The sequence below is a fragment of the Simochromis diagramma genome, unplaced genomic scaffold (genome assembly GCF_900408965.1).
Source record: "Simochromis diagramma unplaced genomic scaffold, fSimDia1.1 OVJJ01000293.1, whole genome shotgun sequence".
Classification (NCBI taxonomy): Eukaryota; Metazoa; Chordata; class Actinopteri; order Cichliformes; family Cichlidae; genus Simochromis; species Simochromis diagramma.
Window position 1 is genome coordinate 2,432,649 of NW_024386801.1, and position 16,588 is coordinate 2,449,236.

General features: G+C 44.0%; 1 protein-coding gene across 3 annotated transcripts in view; it reads right to left on the reverse strand.

Moving 5' to 3' along the window:
- hipk2 (homeodomain interacting protein kinase 2) overlaps positions 1 to 16,588 on the reverse strand; it is a 65,860-nt gene that overhangs the window by 32,474 nt on the left and 16,798 nt on the right. The gene's annotated exons all lie outside the window — the stretch shown is intronic.

Below are 16,588 nucleotides of genomic sequence, written 5' to 3' on the forward strand. Positions count from 1 at the left end.
TAATGAGATCTTTTCAAGTTTTGCTATTACTGAATGTCATTTGATGCTCCTGTTTCTTTCAAAGGTGCATCGGAGGTAAAAACAAACATAATCTAATAACATCTGTGACTGTGAGGCTTTTGCCAGTGAACAACAACAATAGTCATTATATGAAAGTGACCATATAATGTAATAAATTGTTGTGAAGGCTCACAGAAAATTTTAAAAACAAAAAGCAGGACCCTGGTGAGAGCATCTGAGCGGACAGCTCTCTGCTCCAGATGTGCAAGCACAAAAGCAAATTGCTAAGAAGGCTGCAATTAGACACAAACGAACAAAAAATGCTTATGTATGCGGACAACTCACTATGTGCACTAATATGCATGTTAGTATTTGCATGTCTGCAGTCATATGTGAATTTATTTATGTGTCCATAAATACTAGGGGCCGCGGCGCGTTTCATTATTTCACCAAATGCCAGGCAGTATATCAGTGCAACTGCACACGTCTTGGGCCATTTCCATATCTGTAATAAAGAAAGCCCCTCTCCCATCAGAGCTGCTCCTCCACTGTGCTCAGAGAGCCCAAATAACAATTGGTTGTCTGTGAAAATGTGCGTGCACACACACACGCGCACACAGACACACCCCATCTCTGATGAGCTGACACAGAAAACTAGATTTATTAAGAGGAGAAAGAGCAAAGATGCAGAATGTAGGGGGTGGAATTTAAGCAATGGACACGGGTTGTTGTAGACAACCCGATGGCACAAAAACACAACGCACCCGACACACACACACACACATACACACACACACTGATAGCCATAAAGTGCATCACTCTTCCTCTAAGAGACCTGTTTATTTCAGACCTGTGACACAAAAGCCACAGCGGCATGCAGGCTTATCTTTCCCTTGAAACACAGCGCAGCCCCTAAAGAGCTCCCGTTGCTCCACATGCCACTTTCAATTAGTTCCACAAAGAGAGTCTTCTGCTACCAAAAGGAAGATGGGAGCTCATTACCGAATTCCTCACTACTTCCTCACAGCTTTGAAATATAGATCAGGAGATTTATGTTTGACTTTTGGGTTCCTGGATGTGCCCGCTTGTCGACCATGCCACACCAGGCCAGAGCAGAGGAGCGCAGAGTACCATCTCATGGATTAGCCACTCCTCAGGTTTAACAGACCCGGCAGCTTACCCTCAATCTCACCATTAGTTCTCTGCCTACCCCTCTTTCTCTCATTTGTTCTTTCTATCGCTCTCATGACTAAATAGGCTCCCTGAAGCCACAGCTCTCAGCATTAAACCCACAAAAGGGAAAATACCAGTTCTAATAATCTGATGAGAGCCTATGAGAGAAGTGGTGTAGGAAATGTGCATATCATATCACACAGCGGTACTATTATAGTAAGAATAGACACAGAGGCACGTGCTGATAAAGCAATGCAAATTCATTCAGGTACTCTAATGAAACTAAAGCTCAGCAAAGCTGCAAAGGGGTGGAGGTGAGGGTGGCGGCTTTTATTGAAATTAACCAAAATATTGTAGTTCATTAAGGATAGTTTTGAGCTACTAAACTCCACAGAAATAAAAATACTTGGTAACCATGCGGCATCGTTACTAATTCAGAAACACAAACCAAGTCTGAATTATTCGGAGCAGTGACCCGTAAAGCACGGCAGCAGCATTCACCCTGAAATCAAACAGTCAGGATGGATCTATTTCTTATCTGACCAGATCAGAAAAATGCAAAAGCTGCCATGATGCAGTAATGCTAGTAAATGGTACCACTAAGGATGTAAAAACAGCAGAGTCACTGACATCTAGCCGTTTGCTTTTTGATGATGAACCTATTAACTACACACAAGCCTCCATGCCGCTGCACCAAATTTTAAACGTGTGCATGTGTCCTGTATGCACGTAGCTGGCCGGCTCATATATGTAACATCTTCATCTACCGTACGGGCAGTATGTTTATACCATCAATTAACAACTTCCATTAGTGCCATCCTCAGAGGGATGCCACCAGCTACATTACTAACAGGCAGTTAATTAGAAGCTGCTGGCTGAAGCTGGAGGTTGACCATTAGGGATCGAGAAGGAAAGAGACACGTGACCCGATGACTCTTTCATTTTGGAGAAGAAAAAGACAATCACTGTGTTGTGCCCTCCAGTTAGTCAATTCCTCCCAATCAGTCACGATGTACCGAGGTATTAGACACCAGGGTTGGCGTGTCAGGTGCTGAGCCACTGATGGAAACGCAGCGCAGCAAGAGGGACAGATAGAGAGGAGGGAAGCAAAGGAAAGCAATTGGAAGGGAGGAATGGGCGGCTGTATATACGGCGGTGAGGAGAAAGAGGTACTATAGGGTCTTCATACTCGCTGATTCGCTCTCTATGCAAATCACAACAATCACAGGAAATGCCTAGGCCTTGGCTTCAGCTAATTGCCACGGCAATAACAAAGGAGGGCTTCCTTTGAGCAGGAGAGGAAAATTAAACATTAGTTTAGAGTTTTCTTGGAGACTGAGGGATGTTATAATTACCCAGAAACCAACACATCAGCAGTTTGCACGCCACGCGTCCCACTCTTGCACCTCGGTGGAGGAAAGCAAACGTATCTCATATTCGGGAGAGGGGCATTTTGGGGGGTGGAGAAGAGGAGTACCATGAGGGAGATGGAGTATGAGTGCATGTGTGTGTGTGGGGGGGGGGTGAAGGGCATAGAGAGGGATGAGAGCAGTAAGCATGAGATGGGGGAGGACAGAGATAGAGAAAGACGCGAGGGGATAATGAGGGGAAAGGAGGAGGAGAATGATAGCCCATATCTCCAAACCACTCCATGCTGGTAGTGGAGCATCAAAATGTACACCCACTATTAGCATACTGACCCCACCCCTCTCCTCTGGCCTTTTTCGCCCTCATTATCATCACGAATGGTGAACGGGACACAGAAAACACAAACCGAAGCTCATTTCCCGTCACACGTTTGCCAAAATGTCACGCCAGCTATGAAATGAGAACAGACCCAATGGAGTGCCTGTGCTTCAAGTCTGTAAATAATTGTATGTTGTGTGTTATGGGCGACAAACAACACAGAATGGGTCTAGCTGAGCTATGCAACCACGGAAACTTCCAAAGACCTCTCCCCCTGTGAGGGGAGGAAGACAGAGAGCCTGCCCCAGTCAGGAGGACCAACATCGGGGCCTTGAGCTATGTGACGTGTCCTGGATGGCTGGTTCTGTGCTTGATATATGTCTGAGGGCAAAGCCTGACACCCAGTCTGTCTAACCTAAATGTTCATTCAAAAGGCCCATCTCTCCCTGCAGCCAGACTGTGCCCTCTATCTGTCTGTAGGTCTCACTGTCTGTTTCTTACCAATCGGCTAACTTTACAGCCCGTCTGTCTGTCCTCCCGTTGGTCTGTCTGCTTTTAGCAGATCCCTGTCTGTTTGTAGGTCAGGTGCATTCATTTGCCAGAAAGCGTTCCCTTCCCTTAGACATTACGGATGCATGGACCTATACAATCGACTGACCGTGCCCTGGAAATGTAATCGTCCAGAACAGTTGAATGTTTGTTTGTGCGTGTACACACAGATGTGCATACAGAAGTGCAAACAGCACACAGGCACACACACAAACAAAAGAAATCCCACCCAGCTAACATGGGAGTTTTTTCCTCTGGTTGCTATGTGGTCTTGTTAGTATTTGGGCTCAAAAAGCACAGGTTGTGTGTTATTAGTCACACAAGGCTAACCTCTTTTTTTTTTACACAAGGCCGTGCGCACACATGCACACAAACAAATCCCTTCATGTCAGCAAGCCAAACTCATAAAAAAAAACTCGCTAATTGGCATGTTGTAATTCTGCTAGCTCCAATAATAAAAGTAACTTTCTTTCTACCCCGCTTACTTCTCCGTGTTTATGTAATGGAGCTTGTTATTTTCTGACTTTTAATATCTCCCCTCATATAACTGTAAGCTATGTAAATAACAGCCTTAATAAACCGCAGGTCCTCGAGGATTTGTTACTTTTAGGGAAATTAGGGCTGCAGTGATATAGTCCTTGCTAGCAATCCAAAAGGGTGACATCACTTAATTGCATAAAATGGATCAGATCAAGCCAGGCATGAGAGAGATTATGGCACAGGGGCAGACTGAACTGCAAGAGGGACAAAGCTCTGTTTCTGACACCAGCATTCAGAGGAAGAGAATTACATCACTGTGTTGGGGTTATGTAAAGCACCAGAGCAGCTGTAAGACCGAAAGAGATAAATGTTTTTCTGGTTTAGGTTCAAAGTTTCTTTTTGTTACGGTCAGCCCGGGGTACGAAGGAGAGCAATCGAGAGATGGGGAATGAATTTGGACTGTTGCACTATCCTATATTCATGCATGTGAATAATTAAAACTGAAGACAAGTTCACCAATACTCCGCAGACATAGCCAACTGACATTCGGGCTGAAGATGTGCAGATAAAACTGTTAGTGAGCCAGCACTAGATTCCCACCTCCTCATCAGTAGGCCTAAAGACTATCCCATGGACACAGAGAAACCCAGGAGGGAGATCAAAGGCTGTGTGATCCAGTGGCTGTTATATCACCCCAAGCCTGCTCTCCCACTGCGGGGCCTCCTGTTACGACGCAGGCAACAGGGAAGACGGGGAATGCAAAACACTGACATAGTCCCGTCTGTGCATGCAGCCATCCAGGATCTTTCACCGATGTTCAGCTTGCCTCCCTTTGCAGCAACATTTACATTCCACTTTGCATTCCATTAATTTCCATTTGACCACACTTGCATCTTATTGCAGGCGATGTGAATAGTAATGAGCTGCACATATGGTCACAAAAAGACAAAAGATACAGAAAATTTTAAAAACCTGATTTTTCAGTAATTGCTCACATTTAAATAAGATCGTTTTAGCCGCTGCTGCAGAATCAATTTGGTATTTGGACGTGAACTTAAAATACATTTTCCCCAACCTGTCAGTTTTTTTAAAACTCGTCCAGTAGCTTCATGAGATTCCCCCTCCTTTGATCACCTTGTTCTAAACTCTGATTGAAAATCAGCACTTTCTCCCTCTGAACCCAGCAACCTCCCCTCACCCTCCCCCATCTGCTTAGGGAGATGAAGCAAGGAGACAGGCACGATTGGACCTTGTTTTCTTCCCTCAGTGGAAAGGCATCTCAACAAGCCTGCTATTGACAGCGTCCACCAGGAGAGGGAGTGGGTCAATGGAACAGAAAGCAGGGGACCATTTTGGACCACTTAACTATAATCAGTAAATGCACCCCGGTCGCAATTAGCACAGGGCCACCCTGAGAGTGTTCGTTTTGCTCACAGCTCTGTCTGCGTTTTATTCTGCTCCGCAGGAACCTTGTAATGCAAATAGCACTCCTCACTTCCAGCTTCACAATGGGCAAAGAGGCGGGAATGGTGCTGGAGCATGCTGCTGTCCAGCAAACACGGTTCCCTTCCTATGTTTTGGGCAGAAATAATCTATAACTCATTGTGTATTGTTCTACCCTGTAGACCCCATGTGCTGCGAAATAAACCAACTAGACTCACAAGCTGAGAGCAGAATCCACGTTACCATCTACTCAACATTCATACCCAAAAATTTGCCTTGATTCAGAGTCAGTCCTGCTTCGGTTTTATATATTCCAGGACTGTTATTACTTGTCGTCAGGTGCTCCGGCAGCCTGCTTTGTGCAATTAGCCCCATAAAATGGCTCCTTTTCATAAATCAAGACTTTGTAAAGATTGTGAAGCAGAGAGCGAGAGAGAACAGAACCTTTTCTACATTTGAAAAAAAACGAGGAGAAAGAACAGAAATGTGACAGGTAGCTGGTGCCGTTCTGTGAGGCTCTCCCGTGCACTGATAAACTCCGCAAATCATTTATGATTCACTGCACTTAGTCATCCATTCTCTTCCTTTTCTCCCTGCTCCCGGAAGAAAAGGCAAACAAAACAGGCAGACAGAAGGACAGACAAACAAACAGACGGCCTTTTTAACTGATGCTGGCATTTCTTTAGAACAGGTGCTGTAGTTATGATTGATTTGAGCTGCAGTGTGCACTGACGATTCAAAGAGAAGAGCCGAGCACAAAGACGTGCACATGAGCTCAAGGAGTCTGTTAGACTCTCTCCTCCTGCGGTAACGCTTGCCTTTGACTGATTCGAGAGCAGCAGAGTGAACTTCGTCAGCAGCACGGGCGCCTGTGAAGCTTGTGGGTACAGATATTTCAGAGGAGCTTGCACCTGTTAGCATATACACACGAACAAAAGACGGCGAAATAAAGTATCTGACCTCCTTTTCCCTAAACCACCTGTTTACTGAGCCAAAAAGATAGAAGAGACTCACTTCTGTGTGCTACACAACATGCTATACATTCAGATATTCACTTTTTAATTCTTGAAATTGAAAGCATCTCACAGGCTTTTTGAGTGTTTTTAAACACGTTCACGCAAAGACTTCATGTATAAATATTGCACTGGCGCATGTACTAAAGCTTCCTGCTCTTGTGGACATCTGCAAGGGTTTGAGATTCTGAGATTCTCCTTCTTGAGATTCGGTCTGTCTGGATGTCATGATTGAAATGCCAGGCAGACCTGCAAAAGGGAGGAGGGTCGGGACAAAGGAAATGTAGAGAGGAGGCTCAAGGTGGACAGAAGAAGGACACCGGAGGGGAGAGGGGAAGGTTAACGCAGTTTGAAGATAGACAGAAAGTTGTAAAAACAGGTAAAGATGGGAAAAGGGAGGAAAGGGTACGCATCCCTCGTGAAAGTTCTGTTTTCTCAGCTGTGACCTGGGCAGAAACGCTGGTTAAACTAAGCGGACCATCCTTCCTTCTCCTTTACACACACTTTTGGAATGAGCGCTCCTAAAAAACACATTTTTGTTTCTGACTCAAAGCCTCATTGTCACCATGGTGACACTGTGAATAACAGGACTGGTTTGGGACTTTGGAGCATTTTGTGCTCCTCGAGCACCAACATGTGTTATGCCAAGAGCTTGGCCCTTTTCTGACAAGGGACACGTGACATTGCTGGTTTCCTCTGTCTGCAATTCGAACACAGCTCGCTGTTTACTCTGCATTCAATCACTGCTATGGCCGTTCAATCGGACATACCAACGACAGCGACTGAGAGAGCAATTATATGTTTTTTCCTGCAAAAGTCTTGTTACACTTAAAGCGATGAGTATTGTCAGTACCGACTCTAGTGAAGTGCACTCTGTGTGTGCATGTGTGTACAGCAGTGTGTGAAAGAGAGCTGCCTGGTGTTATTCTAAAATAGAAATAGTGAAAATACATCCTGGGTGATTGTTTGAATCACTTTTCCCTTTGTTGCATGTCGATCCATTAACGAGATGGTCTGCAGGGAGATTTCTGCCTCGCTAAAAGTGAGGTTTGCAGAGAGGAGCTATATCGGCTCACAATGGAGGAATTATTATAAATAGAATTATTTTTGCATTTTAAACTTCCTTCAAAACCACAAATTGGGGGCGCAAAGCGCTAACAAAGACATGCCAAAACTTTAATAAGACATCACAAGGAGTTATATGAGAGGCAAGCATTTCTGCAGGGGCAGCTATGACTCAAAGCCAATAATAATAACAATGTCATGGGTAAAATCTATACTTTTCTGCACAGAGAGAGAGAGAGCACAAATGCACAATGTACACAGCTGGTAACAGGCTGCAGATGAAAGCCAATTTGGGTTTCTTTGTGTAACCGAGAGCTTCAGTTGGACCACAGGTCCCTGTGGAACAAAGACAGAGAGAAGTGAGGGAGCGATGGAGAGGGGACGTGATAGAAAAAGGCAGGAGAAGGAGAGAAAGATAGGGCGTCCTGGCCCACCTGGGCAAACAATAGCAGCGAGATGAGAGTGTGGCTCAAGGGCCCTGCCCGTCCCTAAAGTACACAGCTGGCGGTTGGGACAAGGAGGAAGATCAAAACATCCGTGGTCTAGTTCAGGTGTCGGACATTCAGAGGCAAATGGACAATTTTTGGAACAAGAGCCTTGGTTGCCATGACGACTGCTGCAACAGAGAGACTCTTTTTAGAACTCGAGAAATGATGCATGCAAATGTTTTTTTCATTCATTTCAGCAAAAACACGGGACAAAAGGGGGGTAGGCTTGATTTGTATACCTTCATAAAAGCTTCAAGGACATATTATTTAAGTTACAGGCATTTGCCACTCATATCAGACTATAACACTTATTTGTGAGTTGAAAGCAGCTCGCGCAGGATCGAGGGCTCCATCTCAACCAATCTGCGTAATACAACTCTGCCTAGTGCGATGAGCTTTGATTTCTGTGTAGGAAGCATACACAGAAACTCTACGCCGTGCATCGGAGATACTTCTGAGATTTTCAGGGTTTCGAAAACTGTAAAACCCTGATAATCTCATTAAAGTGCAATTATTTGTTGGAAAAACTTGGGACGTGGATGGCTGTTTGACACATGCCAATCACTAAAAAATTGCTGCAGACAACGCACACACACACACAGAGGTGCTATCCACGTCTTGATGGGTCAGAGCTGCTCTGGCTGCACAAGTAAAACCTACACAGTATTCGAAAGGCTGATTGGCAGCGATGGCAGATAGAGAAGAGGGTGAATATGAAAAGGCCAAGAAACATCACAGAGGGGAGAAAAGGCCTCTAACTCCCTCACGCTGGTTACAAGGACAACAGTCTTTGTTTATAGAGAAGCCATCTGTTTGATGATATATAGATTCTGGCTGTAATGAAAGACTGTGTGGTGGTGCTGCTGCCTCCCTGGTGTCCCTGCTGTGTTTAAAGGGGTGACGTGAGTTACGTCCAGTTCACGCTGATAATACACACTGAGATGTTGTGTTGTCTCAGCTCAGCGAACGCCACTGGGAACACACCTGGTGTCACGTTGCACGTGTTTACTGTGTAGGTGTCTGTACGTGCAAAAAGCTTCATAGTATTTTGTAAATCAGTTGATCCTGCACATCCATTATGTGCTTTGAGAAACATGGAGCATGTTCTGTGTAGCAGCACACAACATATCCTCTGTTTAATCAGCCACTCACATACACAACGCGCAGGCCAAATTGCCTTGTACGCTTGAGCAGCTACTGTTCACATTTATACTGATTAATTTCCTCTCTTGATCTTTTGGGTCTTTTTTCTTCCCTTTTTTCCAGTTTTTTTTTTATATAGTGTTTCTTTTTTTATCTGCACCCTCACTGGAACACTTCCTTTGCTTCCTCCGTGAGCTGATATATAGCATCTTAATGCTCTTTTGGTGCCTCCCAGCTTGTGCGTCTAATAACCAGCTGAACCCAACAGACAATCTGACGCTCTTCGCTCATAAAACGCTGGGATTAGTCTTCAAAGCTTAGTGGCTAAGCACACAGAGAAAGTTCATTAGTTTGCAATGCCCTTCTTTATGAAATTTAGCAATGTAGTACTCTGAATTAACCAATAAAATTCACACCACTTCAGCCTGTCTGCAAGACGTCTCGAAAGCAATGGGTTTGCTCAGAAGTCGACCAAAACACTCTTGGATGCCGCCCCATTCCTAATGCTAACCCTTTTAATATTTAACCAGGATCCAATACAGGAGTAATTATTTTTCCAAACAAATTACGCCTCAGGCCAAAACCACCGCAATCTGATACACCACAGCGATACATTCCCCGTCACAAGGCGCTATTAGTCATTTTAAATTATTTATCAAGCTCGGGTGAAATAGGATTTTCTTGAGACCCATTTTATGACAAGAATAGAGCTTCAAAATAATCTAGAGCAGCTTTTATATTCCAAAAAAGCAATTTTTATGAGAAGCTCCTCTGGCTCACCTTCAGGAACCCCTGGGGACATCCACATGTGACACAAGGTCAAAAAAAGAATTAAAGTGCTGACGTCAGTTATGCCAAAAGTTTGCTAACAGATGGCTACATCGAATCTTTGTTTTCCTGAGAGTCGAGCATTGAACGTCCGATAAACGATAGAAAATTCCTGTTAACAATCACTGTGTTAAATGCATTCAGAACTAAAGCAGGGAAACTTTTCCACGTCACCCATCAAACCTAAATGCTTGTTATTCAGAGTGTTATAAAAGCGATAAAAGTGCAGTGTTAATAATCAGACTCTAAAAGTCACATAGCATGTTGCTTTATGACTTTATGAGCGGTGCTGAAAATAGCCTGTGTGGTAAGAACAGAGCCTCGTTTAATTCTGCCATCTGCAATGAAACAGAGCAACGTTTTTATAGAGCGACAACTGTCACCATGAAGATGAGCTGTGGTCGAACATGTTCTTTCAAACCAGTAAAAACAGGAGGGAGACGCGGGACGTAAAAGCAAGCAGATAAATTTGTTAAAACGGTAGTTTCGAGAAAATCAAATTACTGTGTTTGTCCAGGGACGATATTAAATACAAACTGATATGGAGATGGTGGGGTGGGGCTAATCAAAGCCTCATTTTCCCTCCATACAGGGGCCCCAGCTGGCTCGACGAGTAATGTAGAACTCTGCCCATTTGCCTGCCAGAAAATTAGCCAAACTATTTACCCTCATATATGCACATTAGCGAATTCCTGCAATTGAGAAAACAAATGTGTCTGTTTTGTTCTGTAGAAAACTTTATGGGAGCCTGCATGGGCCTCTGCACACCAGGCATTCTCTGTCATGGGGCAATCAGTCCACACACACACACAGCCAACTGCTGGTCCCCACTGACCACCCCCCCAGTACTCCCAGTCTTCTCCCCAGCTGGACAGCTATTGCTTGTATCACTCTCTCAGTGTGTGTTGTTGAAATTCTCCCTTTTCGACTCTCTTCACAACACTCTGTAATTAGACCACTTTGAATTTCATCACATGGCCTGCCTTAAATTAGGAAATTCAAGGTCCCAAAATGAACATTTCGCTTTTTTTCCTCTCTTTGACAAGTCTCACTGCCCTTGCTGCATATTTTCCATCGTGGCGTTAGCTTTTAAATATTCATGCAAGTGGATGGAAGAGGCGAGGGGGGTGGGGGTGAAGGAGAGGAAGGCAAGGGGGGGGTGGCAGAGAAGAGAAAGGGAAGGAGAGTGGGAAGGAGCCAAGACACCATGCGGTGGTGGGGGCTGCTCCCTTACTGGAGTTCCCTGTGGAGGGATAGTGGGCATACAGGAATGGCGGAGGGAGGGGATCAGCAGGAGGCCTCATGATTTATTTAGACCCGGGGGCACCTGTGCCAGTCAGACGCTGATGGCAGCTATCACCCTGCCAACCCGCTGGTGCTTGAATCGGGGAAATTAAAAAAAAGGCAGACAAATCTGTGGCAAAGAGGAAAACTACTACAGGACTGCTGCTGTGAGAAATTTCACCTGTCCTGTTAATGATTTTCAGGCTCAAATGAGAAGAAAAATCTATTGTTCGGCAGACGAAATCATACAAGCCCGGCGATTTTAATGGGCCCCCACTTCATAATTTTAACAGCAACGCTACGCACACGTGTAAGGTTGAATAAGTTGCCACTTGTGCGGTGCCATCATTTGCTAAACAGCCCAAAAGCTTTGTTGAGGAAAAATCCTGTGTTTCAAATAAGCCAATCAATATAGAGCAGCAAGATTGCAGCCTTAGTGAGTCTGAGTGGGCGGCTTGCTGTGTTTTATCAAGGCAGCTTAATTTCCGTCAGCTTAATATCCTGGGAAATGTATGGAAATTGAACTGTGAGGGAGAACAAAGACAAGACGCCAGGATAAAACGATGTGGAGAAACTTAGAGAGCACCGTCTTATCATAGAAACACTCGGTCCCACACTAGGTGTGTTCACACACACACACACACACACACACACACACACACACACACACACACACACACACACACACACACACACACACACATAGGTGTATCCATCATCAAATGCCTCTTCAACAGTTAAATATTTCCCATGTATTATTTGCCAGGCTGACTGTCAGTTTCAGACTGCTGTATATGTTCCAATCCATATGCTTGACTACTGGTAGTTAATTAGCTTAGCTGCTACATGTCTCCTGCTTCCTGACTGCTCTGTGGAGACACATGGAAGAGCTGCCCAGAGGCAAATTATAAATGAGAAGCAGGTTATTAGGATTCTGTCATGCATACTAAGGTGTTATGACTGTCATAAAAAGCACCATGGTGAATACACAGGCCAGTAGTCCTGATAATAACTAATGACTTCAGCATTCACAGTCAACAACAAAAGGTTGGCCTTGGCCCTTACTGGTCACAAGCTCCACACATGAAGCTAAAAATACATCAACTCGAAAGTCAGCAAAAAGAAGTACCGGTGTTCAACAGCCACTCAGTCAGGCTGAAGCTAATGAAAGTCATTTGCATTAGTAATAATCTGCCACTGCTTGGGGTAAGCATGCACCGTTCCAGGCATTGGCAAGGAATGCAAAACAACAGCCCTCTGCAACCCGGCCCTCCACCTTCCTCCGTCCCTCAGCCCTCTTCTACCTTACTTTTACTTTCTTACAATCTTCCCATAAGCAACACCAGCGCTACAAACAGCAACGCCACTACTAAGCTAATGTGCCTTTCCCCCTTTTTCCAATGTGTCTTTTCCTCCGTAGCAACCCGATCCTGCCATTTACCTAGTTTTCTCTCCCTCCCTGGCACATACACACGTACACTTTAACACACGCTTCATAGAACAGTAACTAATAGCAACCTCATTCATTAAAACACCCCTTGATGTTTCGCACGGAGGCAGGGTAAATGTGCTGGAACGCCTGTCCTGTCTGTCTGATTGTGTGACGCTAAAAACAGATAGAGAGACAGACAGACAGGTGGAGCAGAGACTCATCTTAAACTCAGCAGAGACTGCACCACCCGTGATGGAGACGGATCTATATTTAATGAGTTATTAACATCAAGACGTAAACACGGTGGAGCCGTGGATACTACGAATTAGCCGTACCTAGCTTTACTGCCAACATGAATACAGAAAACACAGAGAGTTACATAATGTTAATAGTCAAGTTTCCATTTGGGAAGCATTAAGATCTCTTCTGCCAGAAGCCTTTAGCCTCAAACTGATAACACTGAGAGTACACAGACCCTGGCCACTTCAGATCACTGGTCGCATCAACAAGCCCATTCCTCTTTCTCAGACACTCTTAACTCATTTTCCTTTCACTCACAGTGTCTAATAAGCTAACTCCTCAGGCCTCTGTACCTCTGCACTGTATATTAAGTCTCTGATCCTTAGTCTATGGTGTTCATTTGTCATGTGTAAGTATGACTTCTATAATGTGTTCAATTTAAATAACAGGTGCAAGCTGGGAGGTTCTGACATGCGTGCAGCGTGTGCAACGCAGCTTCGGGCTTCTGGGTTGTTAATATTAAGATTTTTAATTACTAGAGGAAATGACTCGGTCTCCGTCTCTGCACCCCTGTCTTGTGGCACTTGAACAAATCTGTGTAACACATCCACTGTGTAGAGAGAGAGCCTTTGTGTGTGTGTGTGTGTCTGTGAATGCATTCGAGTGTTACACTATTTTGTTAAATGCAAAAATGAGCATAAGGATGAAAAGGAAAGAAATGAAAAGGAAGCTGGAGAAAGATTTCTCGCCTCCACCCACCTAACCGCTCACTGCATGCTCCTCTAAGTGTTCAGTATGTCTAAACAATCTACGGAGAGAAGTCACATGAAATGTAACCAAGTCTCAGACACATATCAATTTGTTAACTGTTGTGGTACATGTATGAAAACAGATGCTTTGGGTTTTACTTACTCAGGTTTTTAAATGATCTCTGTGGGTTTGCACCTTCCAACCACGTGCACAATTCTGTTTGAGGAGCATTAGACTATGAAAAGTGGTCTTTGGAACTACTTTCTACCAAATATTTGGAGCACTATCTGAACTAACAGCGTAGAACGTACAGCATTCAAAATTCTATTTATTTTTACTGTAAAACTGGTGGAATAAGTGATGTTTTAAGCAGGTTTTAAGTCATATACCAAAACGTATGTATAAAGAAAATCTAGAAATGTAAAACACGGCTATTATTTGCATGATTTGATCTTAAAATATTACAAATAGGAAGCCAAATAGCAGCTTCAGTTCTTGCAGAATCTGTTGGTAAAAGAAAATATTTTTAGTTTTCCGAGTTCTGTTATATAGTCACACTTGCGTTTATCTGCATTCCTAAACAATGGCAAAGTCATCGGATGTGAGTCTGCGAGTAACCAGATTTCACCTGTACAATACATAAAGACTCAAAGACAGTACAGATTTCTATGGAGATCAAGCAGGATAAGAACTTGTGTCTCCACCAATCCCTGCCCCTGTGCGCACCTTCCTTTCTCTACCAGCAGTCATCATGAGGTCTGCTGCTAGCAGCTGAACTGCCTCAGGAAACTTTACATAAACTTTAATAATGTCTTGCTGCATTCCACCCATCTCATGGCCTTAACCCGAAGAGATAAACAGGGCAAAAATGCCCAGCTGGGACAACACAATAATCCCTTTATCTGACACAGGGTAAGCTTGACTAGCCAGATTACCTGTTACATCATTAGCTACAGGAAACAGGGGAGAGGAGGAAGAAGAAGAAGAAATTAGGATAACCAGCATTAGGTCACGCAGTGATGTAATCAAGACGCAAAGACCACAGAATCCTTAAGAAAAGGACAGAAAGACTGTGCTGTTTCATAATATACATAATCGTAAAAGTATAGGAGTCCTGCAGATGGGCCTCTTTGACAAGGATAGATGAGCTTGGTGACATGACCCTGTATTTGCTAAGCACTGAAGCAAATGCAGTTGAAACTCTAGGAACCCTGAGAGCTGTTCTTGTTTACTTTGAATACTGGTATTTTATTTGCATAACTCAACCTTGTGGAAAATCCATAACTCATTGCAAGGCTGTAAAAGCACATGTAACGTCAACAGCAAACAATATCGGTGACGTCCAAAACGCAAACAGCTGCATGTGAGGTTTATGAAATTAGCGGACGGAAGCAGATATCAGCGAGTTTGAAAGTCTGTAATGTCCGAACGGGGCTTAGAATGTTTTACAGTCTTATTCATATACAAAGAATGAAAATGAGACAAATAAGAAAAACAAATACACGTTTTATTGAAATCAAAGAATACAACACAGGGATGCGGTTACTATTGTGTGATACTGAGCCAGCTTTCTGGAGCCGTGCAAGCACACCTGTGTGTAATCTCCACCCTCTAAAGGTGCAGGCAACAGAAACGGCCTTGCTATCTCCTCATCAAAGATGGTTTGATGTTCGCCACTGAGCTTTTGAACTCACTCTGAACTCTACCCGCAGCCAAAGTTTGTTTGTGGTCCAAAATGCATACAATGTTAAAACACCCCTAGTGTTCATTTCCCATGAGCTCATTTTTTGAATTAGACGGAAAGGCTTGCCTGATTTCACACAATCAGTTCTGGTAAAGCACACGTATTATTAAAACAGTCATTACGAAGTACAGAGATCCCTGTGACACCTTATTCCCTCCCAGAGCTTTACACCAGGGTCACCAAGTACCCGCTCAAGGCGTTTGACGGACTCTCTGATCAACATGAGACTTTCTTTCCCCTTTTCTGCTGCTAAGAGTGCACGAAAGGATGATCTCTTCACTCACCTGCACTCTTTACACCCAAGAAAACAAACAGGAGCACTTTATAACCTCCTTGTTGACCTACAGCAAGGAGCAACAACAGGCTAACAGCGGTGTTTACTTCAGGATGAGCTACTTAAACCGATATAGCAGCACTGCCTTGCTGACATGAGCAACACAATTCCCACGTAGGGATCTTAATGTAATATATGCTGCTTTAAAAGTCAGTTAAGCAGAAAGAATAACAACAAAAACTATCGGTCATTTAAAATAATAGACTTGTCAAATGTGCCAAAATGATTTAATGCTGTAGCTACACAAAGTCTGAATCCCATGTCTGTTCATTTGCTCTGTTGTAACCTTTGCCATCTTTCAACAGGAAACAATGATCTTCTCTGTAACACATTTAAAAACCCAGCGATAAACTGTAAAGATAACAAAAGCAAGCTCTTCTATCAACAGAATCCACTCAGTGGAGACCACAAACTTCTCCCAACAGAATCTGCACTATGCACAGTTGTAAAGCTACCACCTGTGTGTGAGATCTCTGTGTGGGTCTGCGTGGTACCGTAGCTGACACACACACCTGTTCGTCTTCCTGAGGCCTAAACAAAGCTCCTCTATGTACAGACAAGAAGACTGGTTGACTCCACGCACACTTCAGGCTCTGCTAAAACCCAGTCACACTATTTACTATGGGTAAAAATGATTTTTTCAAAAGTACTGAGAGAAGAAAGAAATGCTGCCCAGAGAGAGTCATCTGGTTCTAATGCAGGGCCCACTGGTGTGGATTACAAGCACATATTACAGGAGAACTCCAGCTGACCCTCGTCTCTATCCTGGGGGAAATGGAAGCCAGCTACGGTGATGGGGGGGTAAGGGTCTGGGCAGTAGAAGGGTGAATTGAAACTTGGGGATAGATTGCTACCTCACATGATTGTGGTCCGTCTTTCAAATTCTCTCTGTGAAAAGCAAACAAACAAACAAACAAAACAAAAAAAGGAAAACCA